Genomic DNA, 16,804 nt, shown 5'->3' with positions numbered 1-16,804 from the left:
CGTTGTTCTTTAGTATGGAACAAGTAAATGAAAAATGTGTACAGTTCTTTTTAAATGTTCTTTTCTCTTTTTCTTATGTGCCTATATACTAAGAGGGTAAAAATATATATATAAATTTTTTTTAGGTCCGTATCCTATGATTCAACCTTCGTATTTGATTTGTAGCTCCACTTTTTTCTCGTTTTCTTTCATTTTATGATATCAATTTCACACAAGCGCAAACGAGCTTACCCGTTTTATAACAAGAGACAAGATCTCTCTGATGTTACCGTTCGTTTTCTGTGTCGAAATTTTAAGCAGGTTTCTTCGGGTAATTTTTTTTAGTCCTGTTTCCCTCTTCAATCTACCAGATGTAATTAGGGTTTTAAAGGTAGCAGCTATAATGCATATTTCGTGTTTATAGTTTGCTGATTAGGGAGGTATTTTTTTATCATTAAAATATTGGTCAGTGACGTCTTTTTTTTGTTTGAAAAATGAATAAAATATCTCTTAAGTGTGTGTGTGTGTGTGTGTGTGTGTGTGTGTGTGTGTGTGTGTGTGGTGTGTGTGTGTGTGTGTGTGTGTGTGTGTGTGTGTGTGTGTGTGTGTGTGTGATGTTTGTATATATGTAGGTGACACACACAGGCGCGCGCTCACGCACGCACGCGCGCACACACACACACACAAACATACATATTTACACACTCACACACACACTCATATACACACAATTCACACACACACACACACAATATATATATACATATATAATACTATAATAATATAATATACATATTAATATATATATATATATATCTATATATATATGTATTTACTTATCTATTTATTTATATATGTATGTATATATGTATATATATATATATATATATATATATATATATATATATATATATATATATATATATATATATATATATATATATATGTATATATATATATATATGTATATAGTATATATGTGTGTGTGTGTGTGTGTGTGTATGTGTGTATGTGTGCACATAGTATTCATCTGCGTCATACAAACACAAACACATTGTGTGTGTGCTGAAATTGTAACGAACATGCGCACCTAACCTGTTCAGTGACTGAGCTGTACTATAAAACTGATACCAATACCTCCCGGTAGCGAGAGGCACAGATAACATCCCTTTTACCTGGTCCAGTTTCATTAGCTATAAAAAAAGAGAGAGAAAAAAAATAGTGTAGCACAAAAGCTCTACTAAACGATGTCTTTTGAAACGGCCCAAAAAATCGTTATGACTGGCGTTAAATACCTTGCGTCTGACACAAGCTATGTTCTCTGTATATGTACAGAATTTACTGTATATGTGTGTGCATATATGTGTATATATACACATGTATGCACACACACACACACACGCACGCGCACTCACGTGATCATTCATTTTCCGTGTATGTATTTAAAATAACCGTAAAATCTTATGTATCTTGATATAATCTTCCCATTCACTTTCCCATTCTTCTGCTTGGTCAAAAAAAATATACTCAAACGATTTTTTTTCTTTTCTATAAGCCAATATAGACCCGATACCCGCCTTGTGTAACATCACACGTGTCCATAAATACACACTGAAACTTTATCTATTATTTTTAAAAAGCCAGACTCACCATTTTAAACCTTTTTTACAGAGAATAATTGGGGTTATCGCACTATGTAGATAAACTTTACACGAACATAAACCAAAAGTCTGCATCTCAGCGAACGACCAGTTTTTTGCCTGTGTAAAACTCTAAAAATCGTGAGGTTTAATTTGGTCTCTCATACGTCCGTGTTTGTGTACTCGAGGGATATTGCAGTCTGGAAGGAGTTTTGCCAAGTCAGAGTTTTGTGTGTGTGTGTGGGGGGGGGGGGGGTGGATGTTAATAACGAGAGTAATAAAGAGAATAATGATGATAGGAATAAGTGTGAAATCGACTTAAAAGGACTTATAAATTTGTTTGTTGAATATAGGGGAAACGAGTAGAGCTGAATGGTAATGATCGGGTCCCAACTAGTATTATTTTACTACTACTACTACTATTACTAGTTTTATAACTGCTAATATTACTACTACTGCTACTATTACTACTACTGTTACTAATACTACCACCACATTTTTTCCACTACTGCTATTAGTAATGCAAATAACATTACTACATCTACTACTATTACTACCATTGCTTATGATAATGATAATGATAATGATGATGATGATAATAATAATTGTAACAATGAGAATAATAATAATAATAATAATAATAATAATAATAATAATAATAATAATCTGCCGTTGTCGGAAATGCCACATTATTTTTTGTAAAATTGTATGAAGAATGACACAGAAAGCCGAGTCATTCTGGGTCGTATTTGTTCTCATTCTGATGTTTTTTTTAATGCTCGTTCTTCGTTTATTTTCTTCTTCTGTCTCTTCTACATTATCGTTTTCTTCTTTTCTTCTTTCATTTGTGAATCTCATACTGTTGGTATATAAGATCATTAATAATCCTAAAACCGCTGTTTCTGCTAATGTTAATACCAATGCTGTTGCTACTATTACTATTATCATCAATATTATTACTGTTATTATTATTACTATTGCTGGTGTAGCTGTTGGAGTTTCCGTTACTCTGCGTGTGCTGTTAGATAGGCATGGACACAGACAGACACACACACACACACACACACACACACACACACACACACACACACACACACACACACACACACACACACACACACACATACACACACACACACACACACACACAAACATATTCGTGAGGAATATGCATTCCTCTCGATCTTGACACTACGGTGGGCTCGAATAAACTATCGGATTTTCTCCCCTGTGTGTGTGTGTGTGTGTGTGTGTGTGTGTGTGTGTGTGTGTGTGTGTGTGTGTGTGTGTGTGTGTGTGTGTGTGTGTGTCGTGTTTATAGGTACTGTCTGTGTCACTTGATTTATGGGATGGCGAGTCTTTTGTTTTGTTTTGTTTTGTTCTGTCTGTCCCTTATCTTCTAATTCCTTCTTATTTTTTATTTTCATTATTTTTATTTAAATTTTATTTTCTTCCTTTCCTCTAACTCTCCTTCTTAGCCCTATCCCTCTCACACCTGCTTCTCCCTCTCCTCCCTCTTCCTCTCCCTCTCCCTCTGCCTCTCCTTCTTCCTCTTCTTCTCCCTCTTCTCCCCCTCCTTCTCCCTCTCCTCTCCCTCTCCTCTCCTTGTCCATCTCCATTTCCCTCTCGCTGATCTTCTTCCTCATTTCTATTAAATTCATCTGTATATCTGTTTCCCAATATTTCTGTGTGCATAAACCCAATTATTTTTACCACTCTGAATGTATAAGGATAAGTTAATTACAGTGTACTGTGCATTACGGTATGTAAACAAGGAGAAGAATGCCGCAGATTTTACTTGTTTTGGACTTGTTAAATTGTATATGTGTGTGTGTGTGTGTTTAATTGTATGTACGTCTGCGTGAGAGAAGGGAGGAGAGAGGAGAGAAAAGAGAGAGATAGGGAAGAGAGAGAGAGAGAGAGAAGAGAGAGAGAGAGAGAGAGAGAGAGAGAGAGAGAGAGAGAGAGAGAGAGAGAGAGAAAGAAAGAGAAAGGGGGGAGGAGATAAAGAGAGAGAAAAAGCCGAAGAGAGAGAGAGAGAGAATCGGGGAGGCAAGAGAAAAGAAAAGAGAAGAGAGGAAGAGAGGGTGTTTATCTCTTGAGTGTCTGTAAGCACATGTGTGCGTGTAGATGTGCGTGTGTGGGATCGTGTGCGTGCGTGTGATCCTAGCGAGATCCAAATCACCTCAATGAACAACGACATAAAATTTGCCGAACAAGGATTCGTTCTGGAATGTTGTCCTTTCGGTGTTCACATTTTTTTCTTGCTAAACGAACAGCTAATGACATACCTGTCTGAAGAAACTGACCGGGACCCCGTTATTCTGAACCCACGCATCAGAAACGCCAGTTAAATAACCTGAAAGAAAATTGGTTGATATGAATTTGTAAAGATTAAATACAAAAAAAAAAAATAGGAAGATAAAGATGCTTAACGATGCTGTAGTGAGTTTGGTGTATATATGACAGGGCATGACAGGTGTCACTGCAGGATTGACAGGTGCCCAGCCGGTGTAGAACCAGAAATAGAACCTCATAAAACGCGGACGTGTTTATGTTGCCGAAAAAGGTTCTTAAAGCAACAAGTGTCACACAAGGCGTAGGTGAAGAAAATGGAACAGAGGGGAGATACGAGGAAAGGAAAGAAAAAGGGGGGGGGGAAGTGAGAAGAGGATAATGAGACAAGCCAAGAAAAAAAATGAATGTAAAATGTAGAAGAGAAATGAAGATAGAAATAAAGAAATGAAGATATTTCAAGGAAGAAAATCGAGAAATTCATAGAAAAATTCCTGGAAAAGAAAATAAAGAAATCATTAAGAAGAAGATGAAGAAGAAGAAAAAGTTATCCATAAGAAAAAGAAAAAAAAAATCCTATTAAGTAAATTAACAAGACCTGAAATCCCTACGAAGAAAATAAGTTTTTGAGGAAGAAAAATACAGAAATAAAGAGAGAGAGAGAGAGAGAGAGAGGATAATGGGGGAATTCGAAAAAAGAAGTTTGGACACCAAAGTAACATCACAATTTCCTAGTGACACACAGCCGTCCATCTAATGACAGACAACGACATCGTGTTGCTGATTTCCGAAACGTACAATGATTGATAAGAGCTACAGGCAGTGTGGAGATGGGATAGAATTGCTTCGATATGGAATTAGCGTGTGAGTCATATTTTCTGGTGGGTTCCTCTTTCTCTTTTTGTCTTTATTTCTCGTTCTTTCTCTATTTCTCTCTTTCTTTCTTTCTCTTTTCTCTTTTCTCTCTCTCTCTCTCTCTCTCTCTCTCTCTCTCTCTCTCTCTCTCTCTCTCTCTCTCTCTCTCTCTCTCTCTCTCTCTCTCTCTCTCTTGATTTCTATCCTTCTCACCCTTTATCCCCCTTTCCCCCTCTCTTCACTTTTCCTCCCCCTACCCCTCTCACACCCTATTCCCCTCTTCTCTACCCACCCCCTCCCCTTTCTCACACCCTATCCCCCCTCTTCTCTATTTCCTCACCTTGTTTTCATTACCCCCTCCCCCTCCCCCCCTCCCCCATAAACAAAGCGGCACGCGTGAGATGCCAGACAGCAATTAAACAGGTGTTATCGCAGTTGCCATCTGGAGTTCCATCTTTTAGTCTTGATGAACCTGTCTCCGTCGACCGCGGCCACGCCCTTGCAAGTGATGGTGACCGTTGCGGCGCAGGAAGGCCGGCACTATATCGTCACTATGTTCTCCGTCGATGGTTGCTTGGTTCTGGTTTTCACGGCGCCGTAATGTTCGGTAGTCTATTCCGCTCACAATCACAACTTAGTCACCGGTATCTCAGTCCAGTTATCATTATTTCTAGCACCAAAACTGCTTATTTCTACCTTCACAATCCAATCACCATTTCACCAATCACAACCCTACCGTCCATTTTCACCATTTACAACCCCATTACCCGCCAGCCCACCATACTCACCATTACACCACATCAACCATCATTCGACCGCCATCCCAGAGGAGGTCAGCCAATGGTCTCCGTTTCCTGCATAATTCATGGGTGTTGACCATGGCGAGGTCAGGCGATAGAGATTTTTTTTGGGGGGTCAAAATGTATTCTTTTTTTATTCAAGATTTACAAGTAGAAAGAAAATGAGTTTGCATCTATAATGGATATTAAGTGGAGTAAGAGAGGTGTGGGGAGATTTTGTGTGTGTGTGTGTGTGTGTGTGTGTGTGTGTGTGTGTGTGTGTGTGTGTGTGTGCATGTGCATGTGTTGGTGCCCGATTTTGCATGTGTATGTGTGTATCCATACATTGTGTGTACGTGGTGTGTGTGTATGCGTGTGTGTGTTTGTGTGTGTGTGTGTATGTGTATGTATATGTATATGTATATGTATATGTATATATATGTGTGTGTGTGTGTGTGTGTGTGTGCTTGTGTGTCTGTGTGTCTGTGTGTCAGTGTGTCTGTGTGTGTATGCATGCGAGTGCGCGCAAGTCATCATTTTTTCATCCTTTCATTAAGGCTATCTAATGACTAGTTCTAGCGATCAGGCTCAAAATCCCTTCGACTTTAATTCACAGATAATTACCTAACGAGAACCCTGTAAAAGGAGATAGCTCTCCATCCCGCTGAATATTCACAAAGAAATATGCGTATTTTTTCTCTTCTTCAACGGCACCCCCCCCCTCCTTTCCCCTCCCTACCCTTACCCTCCTTCCTCCTCCCTCCTTTCCCCTCCCTATCCCTATCCTCCCTACCCTTACCCTCTTTTCGCCTCCCTACCCCTACCTTTCCCTACTCTTTTCCCCTCCCTACCCCTACCCTCCCTACCTCTGCCCTCTTTTCGCCTCCCTACCCCTACCTTTCCCTTCCCCACTCTGAAAGTAGTGTTTAAGGTGCAGTGAAACGCTTCCCCGCTTGCTTTAATCGTCTCGAGGGAAGGGAGCTCATTAAGGGAGGGGAGAGAGTGGGGGTGGGTGAAAGGGTGGGTTAGTAGGGAGGAGGTGGATGAGGGGGTGGGCTAGAGGGCAGGAGGTGGATGTTGGGTTGAGGGTTGGTTAGTGGGGAGGAGGTGGGTGATGGGGTGTGGCGGGTGGGTTAGTGCTGAGGAGGTGGGTGATGGGGTGGCTCAGTGCAGAGGAGGTGGGTGATGGGCTGATTAGGTAGGTTAGTGGGTGATGGGGTAGGGGTGGTTAGTGCTGAGGAGGTGGGTTAGTGGGGATAAGGTGAGTGGATCATGAGGTGGGGGACCTTTGGGTAGTGGGGTAGTGGGATAGTGAAATGGGTTGTCTATTGAGATATGTGTGAGAAAGGGGAGGGAGAGGAGAGGAGAGAGGGAGAGGGGAGAGGGAGAGAGAGGAGAGGGAGAGGGAGAGAGAGAGAGAGAGAGAGAGAGAGAGAGAGAGAGAGAGAGAGAGAGAGAGAGAGAGAGAGAGAGAGAGAGAGAGACCGACCGCCATAGAGACAGAGAAAGAGAAGTAGATAGATAGATAGACAGACAGATAAACAGAAAGAGAGCGAGAGCTAGAGAGAGAGAGGGGTGGGGGGGTATCTTAATGTTTATTTGTTCGAAACTTCGGGTAAAGCAATATATTCGATCTAACTTATCATATTAATCTATTGTAGATCATTGTAGGTTACTACATTAGAGTGAAAGCAAAGGGTAAGATGATTAGTATAATCACATCTTACATAGGTAGATAGCTAGATAGGTAAAGATAGATAGTTAGACATATGGATAGATAGCTGACTATAAAGATATATAGATAAACAGTTGAATAGATATAAAGATAGATAGAAATATAGGTGAATATATATATATATATATATATATATATATATATATATATATATATATATATATATATATATATATAATATATATATATATATATATATATATATATATATATATATATATATATATATATATATATATATATATAAAGATAGATAGACTGACAGATAGATAGACATATGAATATATGTATGCGTGTATGTGTGAGTGTGTGTGTGTGTGTGTGTGTGTGTGTGTGTGTGTGTGTGTGTGTGTGTGTGTGTGTGTGTGTGTGTGTGTGTGTGTGTGTATGTATGTATGTATGTGTATGAATATATGAATATACAGCTATGCATAGAAAAATATAGATATATGTATGCATATGTATACTGTATTTTTTTTTCTTTTTTTTCTTTCGTCTTTGTCACGTCACGCTGAACTGCCGCCTCTCGCCCTTCGCCTGTAACACGAACTGACACGCGCCGTAACTCATCCCTTTAAAGACGCTTCCCTTTCTTCTGCTGTTTATTCTTCCTTTTATTTATCCATCTAATTCTCTTTCTTCTTTATTCTGTCCGTCTGTCTCTCTCTCTCTCTCTCTCTCTCTCTCTCTCTCTCTCTCTCTCTCTCTCTCTCTCTCTCTCTCTCTCTCTCTCTCTCTCTCTCTCTTCTCTCTCTCCCCCCCTCTCTCTCTCTCTCTCTCTCTCTCTCTCTCTCTCTCTCTCTCTCTCTCTCTTCCTCTCTCGGTTTTTCATCCCTTTCACTATTCATATCGGTGTTTCATCTTGCCTTACTCTCGCAGGTGACTTTGAGGTGTAGAATGATGCAAGGGGGGGGAGGGTAATGGCGAAAGAAGGGGGGGAGGGGAGGGAAGGGGGACGGTCAAAGACTAGTGGGGGAGGATGGGAGGGGTTGGGGAAGGGTTGGGGGGGGGGGAGGTAGGGAAGGCATGAATGGGGGAAAGGAATGAAGGGGGAGGGGGAAGAGAATAGGGGAAGGGGGGAAGGGGGGAGGAGGCACGGAGGAAAAGAATGAGGGGGGAGGGGGTGGTATGGGGGAGGAGGAAGAGGGTAAGGAGGTAAGGGGGGGGGAGGGGGGAGGGGGGGAGCCGTGTAAGATTACGTCGGTGTCATCTGGCGACAGGCGCGTTCTGCTCACTCCTGGCTGGGTTATCTTCTCCTTCTTCTTCCTTTTCTTCTCCTTCTTCTTCCTTTTCCTCTTCTTCCTTTTCCTCTTCTTCTTCTGCTTCTCCTCCTTCTTTTCCTTCTCTCTTTTCCTCTTCTTCTCCTTCTTCTTCCTTTCCTCTTCTTCTTCTGCTTCTCCTCCTTCTTTTCCTTCTCTTCTTCTCCTCCTTCTTTTCTTCCCCTTTTCTCTTCTCTGCTTCTCCTCCTTTTTCTTTCTCTTTTCCTCTTCTTCCCTTCTTCTCTTCCTGTTCCTCTTTCTTCTCTTCTTCCTCTTTTCTTCCTTTTTCTCTTTTCTCTTCTTTTTCTTCCTTTTCTCTGCTTTCTCATCTTTCTTCTTCCCTCTTCTTCTCCTTCTCTTCTTCTTGTTCCTTTTCTTCTTCTGCTTCTCTCCTTTTTTTTCCTTCTCTCTTTTCCCTTCTTCTCCTTCTTCTTCTTCCTGTTCCTCTTCTTCTTCTGCTTCTCCTCCTTCTTTTCCTTCTCTCTTTTCCTCTTCTTCTTCTCCTTCTTCTTCTTTCCTCTACTTCTCCTTCTTCTTCTTCTTCTTCTTTTTCCTCTTTTTCTTCTTCTGTTTCTTCTTCCTACTCATCTTCTTCTAATTCTTCTTCTTCTACATTTTTTTCTTTTCTTCTTCTTCTTTTTTCCTCTTCTTCTTCTGTTTCTTCTTCCCACTCATTTTCTCATTCTTCTTTTTCTTCATCTTCTTCATATGCTTCTTTTTTCCCTCTTTTTCTTTTTCTTCTCCGTCATCTTAATTTTTTTTTTTTCTCCGTTTCCCTGCGATTTCATTTTTTTCTTCCTCCTATCATTTTTATTTTCTTTAAAAATTTACGGTAATTTCTTTCACTTCTTTTCTTTTCTCATTTTCCTTTTCTTTTTCCTTTTCTTTTCTTGTTGCTACTGTTCTTCTTTTTCTTCTTCTCCATCATCATCTTCTACTTCTTCTTCTTCTTCTTCTTCTCCTTCATCTGGCTCTTCGTCTTTCTCTTGTTCTTTGTCTTTCTTTGCTTATTCTTTGTCTTCTTCTTGTTTTTTTTCTACTTTTTCCTTCTTCTCCTTATTTTTCTACTTATTTTTCCTTCTCTCGTTCTCTTTACATTTGTTTCTTCTTCCAATAAATGGGTAATGAAAGCATGCGGTAATACAGAAAATTTAATATATGGTTGAAGATGAGGGAGAAACAGAGAGAGGGAGAGAGAGAGAGAGAGAGAGAGAGAGAGAGAGAGAGAGAGAGAGAGAGAGAGAGAGAGAGAGAGAGAGAGAGAGAGAGAGAGTAAGAGAGAGAGAAAGAGAATGAGAGAAAAAGAGAGAATGAGAGAGTATGGACAAGCAACCGTAAAAAATGTATCCAAAAAATGGCAGAAACAAATGACACGAGACAAAAGAGAGAGGGAGGGGGACAGAGAGCGAAAGGGAACAGTGTAGGGTAACAGCTGCCCACATACATACCTTGCCTCCCCCTCCCTCCCCTGCCTTTACTTCTCGCTCTCCCCCTACCCCTCTCCCTCTCCTTTTCTCTTTTCCTCTCTCCCTCTCCTTTTCTCTTTTCGTCTCTCCCTCTCCCTCTCCGTCTTGCTATGTTTCCCCTTCGCCCCCCACCCCCTTGTTTTTTTTTCTTGTTTTTTTTTTCCTTCCTCTTTTTCTTCGCCAACTCTCTGTTCTCCCCCTCCCTTCTCCCCCTCTTCTTCAACTTCCTGTCCTCACTCTCTACTCTATCTCTTCCTTCCCCTGTTCCTTCCACATCTCCCTGTCTTCCTCCTCTTTTTCTCCCTCTTTCTTCCTCATCTCCCTGTCCTCTTCTATTTCTCCCCTCTCCCTCTCCCTCTTCCTCTCCCTCTCCCTCTCCCTCTCCCTCTCCCTCTCCCTCTCCCTCTCCCTCTCCTTCTCCCTCTCCCTCTTCCTCTCCCCCTCTCTCTCTTTATAAGGACATGGAAGACAGCCAGCTCCTAATAGCATATACATTCCCCTCTTTTTTTTTCTACGCTAAGTGTTGTAAACGTAAACAAACAGTATATAAAACCATGAAGACTTACTGTATATTTTGAACGCGCCGCTCGTCCCTCCCGTTTTCTATGCATGTGAATACCGATGCATCATGACATATTTTAAGAAGAAAAACGGGGGGAAATTATGTAAATATTTGTGGCTATGATTGCCTTTTGGGGTCGCACAATAAATATGAGCCGTGAAATAATGCAAATTCTTCTCTCAAGAGGATAGCACCGAGCCCACACATTATTCTTCATTTTTTTTTCAACCTCTGTTATTATCACCGTGTCCGAGAACCTGTGTTATTATGACCGACCAAGAGAGCGGAGGGTGAGTCTTCGGGACGAAACGGAGGTGATGCCTGTACTTTCTAGCCACACAAAAGGCCGAGGGAGATATATAGGAAAACCTTTTTATTAGAGGGCGGCATAATAATAGTTACGGTGGGAGAGGAATGAGAAGAAGGAAGGTAGAAGAGAATAGAGAGGGGGAGAAGGAGAGGGGAAGGGAGAAAAAGAGCTGGAAAGGGTAGGAGGACAAAATACGGAAGAAAGGCATTGGCTAAAAAAAGAAAAAGAAAAAAAAAAAGGGAGAGGGGGAGAAGAAGAGAAGGTTAAGAAAAAATAAAACCCAAAAAAGTGCTTGTTAAAAAAAGAGATACATGCTAATGATTTTGCGCATCCACGGCCGCCCACAAGACAAAGGTTCTAAAACACGAGAGCATATGGGCGGAGAAGGCTAAGATGGGGTTATACCAGACTCACCCACAGATTACGGGTGCCATTGTCAAGTAACTCCCGCCTCGGTCGCATTCCAACTGGCTTTTAGTGCCACGGAAACACCCGACTCCCCTCTGTCTCCGAAGCTGCGCAACACGCACTTCTTCTGACGTAGATCGTATCTCAACCTAAAGTGAAATATACGGGGAGGTTTCTTACACATAGAGGTTTATGTTTTCCCTCCCTTTTTTCCCAAGTAAACGGGTTTTTAATTCTGGTTGTTTTTTATTTGATTTGGTCGTAAGCAATTTTTTTTTTTAAGCGAGCTTTTAATTAATGTACGAATTGAACTTCTACTTTCTGCGTTCATATTGATGTACGTAAATGAACGCACGAATGCAAACATACTCATATCATCTGTGAAATTTGAATAAAGAAATGGCTTATGTGAAAAAGAGGAATCAATTTTGTGAGGTAAATTATTATAAAACTAAAAGCAGCAGTGATAATAAAATATTTATAATTATTGTGATAATAACAGTAATAATAATGACGATAGTAATAATAATGGTGACGATGATAGTTATAATAATAATAATAATAATAATAATAATAATAATAATAATAATAATAATAATGATAATAAATGTCATCATGATAATAATGATCATAATGATAATGATAAAAATAATTGATAATGATAAATCAACATAAAGAGTATATATATATATATATATATATATATATATATATATATATATATATATATATATGTATATATGTGTGTGTGTGTGTGTGTGTGTGTGTGTGTGTGTGTGTGTGTGTGTGTGTGTGTGTGTGTGTATGTATGTATGTATATATATATATATATATATATATATATATATACATATATATATATATATATATATATATATATATATATATATATATATATATATATATTATTTATTTATTTATTTATTTTTATTTATATTTATTTAATTATTTATTTATCTATTTATTTATTTATTCATTTATTTATAAATTTATTTATTTATTTACTGCTCAATGAGAGGAAAAATTAAACTCTTTCCCATTTCTTCTGTCATATTACAAATCTCCAATTAGTCCAGCTGACTGTAAGAACACAAACCGACTTTCCTTATCCATTTATCTAATTTATATCTTACGCCACATTCTGCGAAAGAGAAATCTCTTAATGAAAAAAAAAAAATGTTTATAGCGAACCGTTAACATCAGTAAGTGTTATTGCTGTACGTATAAAGGGAGGAAGGGAGGGAAGGAGGGAGGAAGGGAGGGAAGGAGAGTGAGGAGGGAGGAAGGGAGGGGAGGCGGGGAGGAAGGAGGGAGGGAGAGAGGGGAGGCGGGGAGGAGGGCAAGAAGGAGGGAGAGAGGGGAGGAGGGAGGAAGGGAAGGAAGGCGGGGAGGAGGGAAGGGAGGAAGGAAGGAAGGGGAGGAGGGAAGGGAAGTAGGGGAGGAGGAAGGAAAGGAGAGAGAGAAAGAAAAAGAGACAGAGACAGAAGGAAGGAAGGATGATATATGTACACAGATCTCTGACCACCAGCTGTCGAGGCTGGAATCAGGGGGTCGAGGGCCAGCTGGTGCACGGACTCACCAGCTTCAGGACCACAGGGGGGTCAAAGGGGAAGCCACAGGAGGTCTTGTGTTGGCACTAGAGGGATGTTTTCTCTGGGTTCATCTGTTATTATTGTATCTTTTTGTTATTGTTATTATTATTATCATTATTATTATCATCATCTCTCCGCCTCTTTCTTTAGTCTACTTATTTACTGACGTTTTGTGTGTGTGTCTTTGTTGTTATCGTATGTTTCCTCTCTCCATCTTTGTTGTCATATTATGCGCGTTTTTTTTTTTTGTGATCAGTATCATTTTATTTTTATTTTTACTTCCTATTTTATCAGGTTCACTTTCCCGTTACCTTATTATCCTTCGCTTTCTTCTTATTCTATGCTTTCTCTCCGTTTCCTTCGTTCTCCTTCGCCTCTGTCACTTCCTTACCTTCTCTTACCCGATTATTTTCTCTCTTATTCTCCTTCGCCTCCTTTCTTATTCATTCTATCCCCTTCTCTAACCTTCTCTTCCTTTTTTGCTATCTACTTCAGGCGTTATTTACATTTTTAAAAATTACATCCGGGTATTAATTGATTGTATCACGCCCACATTTTTGTTCATTTTTGCGCACCAGTTCGTCAACATCGATTGCGAGATAAGGAGGGCTGGGGTGGGTTGCGGTAGGCGGGGCTTAAGTTAGGTGGGTTGTGGTGGGCGGGGCTTAAGTTAGGTGGGTTTTGGTGGGCGTGGCGTAAGTTAGGTGGGTTTTGGTAGTTAATATTTTGTGTATTGTGATGGGCGGGGTATACTTGGGTGGATTGTCGTGGGCGGAGCTAATGTTCTGTGTGTTGTGGAAGGCGTGGTATACTCGGAGTGGGCGGAGTATATCTGGAGTGGGTTGCGATGGGTGGAAATTCAGTTTGGTTGGTCTGTGGTGGGCGGAGCTCAAGTTCAGCGTCCCGTTGTGGGCGGGATTTTACTTATGGGTGGGTTGGATTTACCAGAGGTCTGAAAATGGATGAACAAAGTGTAGGTGGGTTATGGTTGGTGGACTTTACTCAAGGTGGGTTAGTGGGGATGGTGGGTTAATCGTGAGTCAGACGAAGACAGAGTAAATCTATTAGGAAAGTAGATGCAGTGGGTGGGTTGTCTCGAGTGGGCAAAAGTGGGTTTGAAGAGAACTGAAAGACCAAGGAAAGGAGGTTGAAGTGGGTAGGAGGTGGGGAAGGGTAAAAGAAGGAGGGGGGGGGGATTGAGGTTTAGGGAGGGGGGAGGAAGAGAGAAAAGAAGGGATGGGGAATTGAGGACGTGGAGAAGGGTAAATGGGGGGGGGATGTTGTGGGTAGAGGTAGGGGGGGAAAGGGGGAGGGGAGGATAGAGGGTTGTGGGTAGGAAAGGAAAGAGTTTTTAGAAGATCGTGGGGGAGGGAAAGAGAAAGGTAGGGGGGGGGGGGAGTTAGTGGGGGATTGGGTATGAACGGATTGTGGGGAAAATTTAGATAATTGTGGATAAAGGAAGGACAGGGGTAAGATTATTTATTTATTTATTTATTTATTTTAAGATTGTGGGGGTAAGGGAAAGAGAAAGGGGTGGGGGGAGGAGAGAGGGTTAGTGTGGGGGTTGGGGGGGTTTTGGGGGGGTGGACTGGTCTGTGTATTGGATTATCTTGGTCACGTTACAGCTCTGGAGGATTGCTTGCCTGCGCGCTGCTTAAGCTTTGCCCCGGCGTTATCCTGACGTGACGAGGCTGCAACAAGGTGGGGGGGGAAAGGAGAAAAGTGGAGGAGGGGAAGGGAAAGAACTGGGGGGAGGGGGAGGAGGTGGGGGAGAAGGGAAAGGGGGGGAGTGCGGGAAGGGGAGAGAAGTGGGGAGAATGGGAAGGGGAAGGTAGGGGAAGGGAAGGAAACAGGAGAGGATGGAAGGAAAGTGGGGGGAAGGGAGAAAGATGAGGGGGAAGCGAAGGAAAGTGGGGGAAAGGAAGGAAAATGAAGAGGAGGGAAGTAAAGTGGAGGAGGGGGGAAGAGAAGGGGAAGGGAAAAGGGACTGGGATAAAGGGTGGGGGAAGGGAAACATGAATGAAGAAAGGAAGAGGGAGAAGAGGGAAGGACGATAAAGAGGAGAATGAAAGAAGAAAAACAGGGTAAAGAAAGAATGAAAAGAAACAGAGGGGCAGAAATCGGTCGAAAGAGAGGAGGCGATGTAGAGGAGGATGAGGGAAGAGAAAGAGAGGAAAATTATGAGAAGGGTAGGGGAAGGAGGAGGAGGGAAAATAGATGATAAAGAGGAAGAGACGAAGACAGAGAGAGAAGTGGGGTTTGGGAGAAGTATAGAAAGGGCGTCACCAGAATAGGGTTGAAGGGTAGGGGGCAGGAGGGGAGAGGGGCGGGGGGTTAGAAGAGGGGTGCCGGGGAGGGGAAGAGAGAGAGAGATAGAAGGAGGGGGCGGGGTCGCCGTAACACCTCCTGCGACCTTTTCGTTTCGCCGCCTTAAGAAAAAAAAAAGTCTTACATTTTTCTCCAGAATTAACATAATGCTCCTTCCTCGTTTCCAAAGCGAGGGGCGTTGCGTGTGGCGGATGAGTGACCCATAAAGGAGACTTTGCTCCATTTTTTTTTTCTTTTTTTTCTTTTTGTGTGTGTGTGAGAGAGAGAGAAAAAGAGAGAGAGAGAGAGAGAGAGAGAGAGAGAGAGAGAGAGAGAGAGAGATTAGGTTGAAAAGATTGTATTCTAGATCTATCTTTTTCTCCGTTCTCTTTTACTTCTATTTCTTCTTTGTTCATTTCTTTTTCTCGTTCTCTTTCTCTTTCTGTTTCTCTCCTCTTTCTCTCTCTTCTCCTCTCTCTCTCTCCTCTCTCCCCCTTCTCTCTTCTCTCTCTCTTCTCTCTCTCTCTCTCTCTCTTCTCTCTCTTCTCTCTCGTCTCTCCTCTCTCTCGTCTCTCTCTCTCTCTCTCTCTCTCTCTCCTCTCCTCTCTCTCTTCTCTCTTCTCTCTCTCTCTCTCTCTCCTCTCTCGTCTCTCTCTCTCTCGTCTCTCCTCTCTCTCTCTCTCTCTCTCTCTCTCTCTCTCTTTCTTTCTCTTATTATTCTAATATACTTATCTCTCTCTCTCTCTCTCTCTCTCCTCTCTCTCTCTCTCTCTCTCTCTCTCTCTCGCTCTCTCCTTTTTTTTCGCCTGCATCTATCTCTTTCTCTTGCGTGATCTCGGCTGCAGGTTGGGAAGTTAGTTTTTGTCAAGGCTGGTTAGTTATTCGCACATCGTTAAATGGAGGTGGTGATTAGTTTGAGTTTGCGACACACGTATACAGGTGTGTGTGTGTAGTGTGTGTGTGTGTGTGTGTGTGTGTGTGTGTGTGTGTGTGTGTGTGTGTGTGTGTGTGTGTGTGTGTGTGTGTGTGTGTGTGTGTGTGTGTGATAGTTTATAGACAACGTTTCATGATTATCGTGAAAAACACCAGTCATAATTATTACTGTTATTATTATAACTGCCGGAGTGATTTTCGTTATGACCATTGTTCTTATTGACAGCATTGCGGATAAAACAACTTTTTCATGCCCTAAATAACCAGAAGTGCTAACACATTTTTCTATAATCACCAAGGATAACTTGGCCATAAACCTCCCAAAGAACCTGAATGAACTAGAATTATAACGTGCAAGATTTTAATGAATGATTTACAGGAAAGCCGCTGGAAGGCACGTGAAGTCCTTGGTGTCCAAATGGCCGTCGCTGATTGGCCAAGAGCTAGTCGACGCTGGACGCTCATTGGCTGATCATCCAGGAAGCTTCGTTAGGCGCTGATTGGATGGCCGACTGTGAAAGAAAAAAAGAAAGACGGTGATTAACAAACGAATATATAAATCATGTTTACGCTAATTATCGATCGTGATTAAAGGTGTGCACGTAATCATGATGCAACAATTAAACCGCAGTTTAGAGCCAGCGCCAGAGTGCAACCTCTTTTGGGCGAGTGTGGGCGGGATCA

General features: G+C 41.5%; 1 protein-coding gene across 1 annotated transcript in view; it reads left to right on the top strand.

Moving 5' to 3' along the window:
• LOC119579227 (insulin-like growth factor-binding protein complex acid labile subunit) overlaps window positions 1-16,804 on the top strand; it is a 64,488-nt gene that overhangs the window by 848 nt on the left and 46,836 nt on the right. The window lies entirely within an intron of this gene.

This window comes from Penaeus monodon, chromosome 12 (genome assembly GCF_015228065.2).
Source record: "Penaeus monodon isolate SGIC_2016 chromosome 12, NSTDA_Pmon_1, whole genome shotgun sequence".
In the NCBI taxonomy this organism is placed as follows: domain Eukaryota; kingdom Metazoa; phylum Arthropoda; class Malacostraca; order Decapoda; family Penaeidae; genus Penaeus; species Penaeus monodon.
Note: the sequence above shows the minus strand (reverse complement) of the source record. Positions and strands in the feature narration are given on the sequence as shown.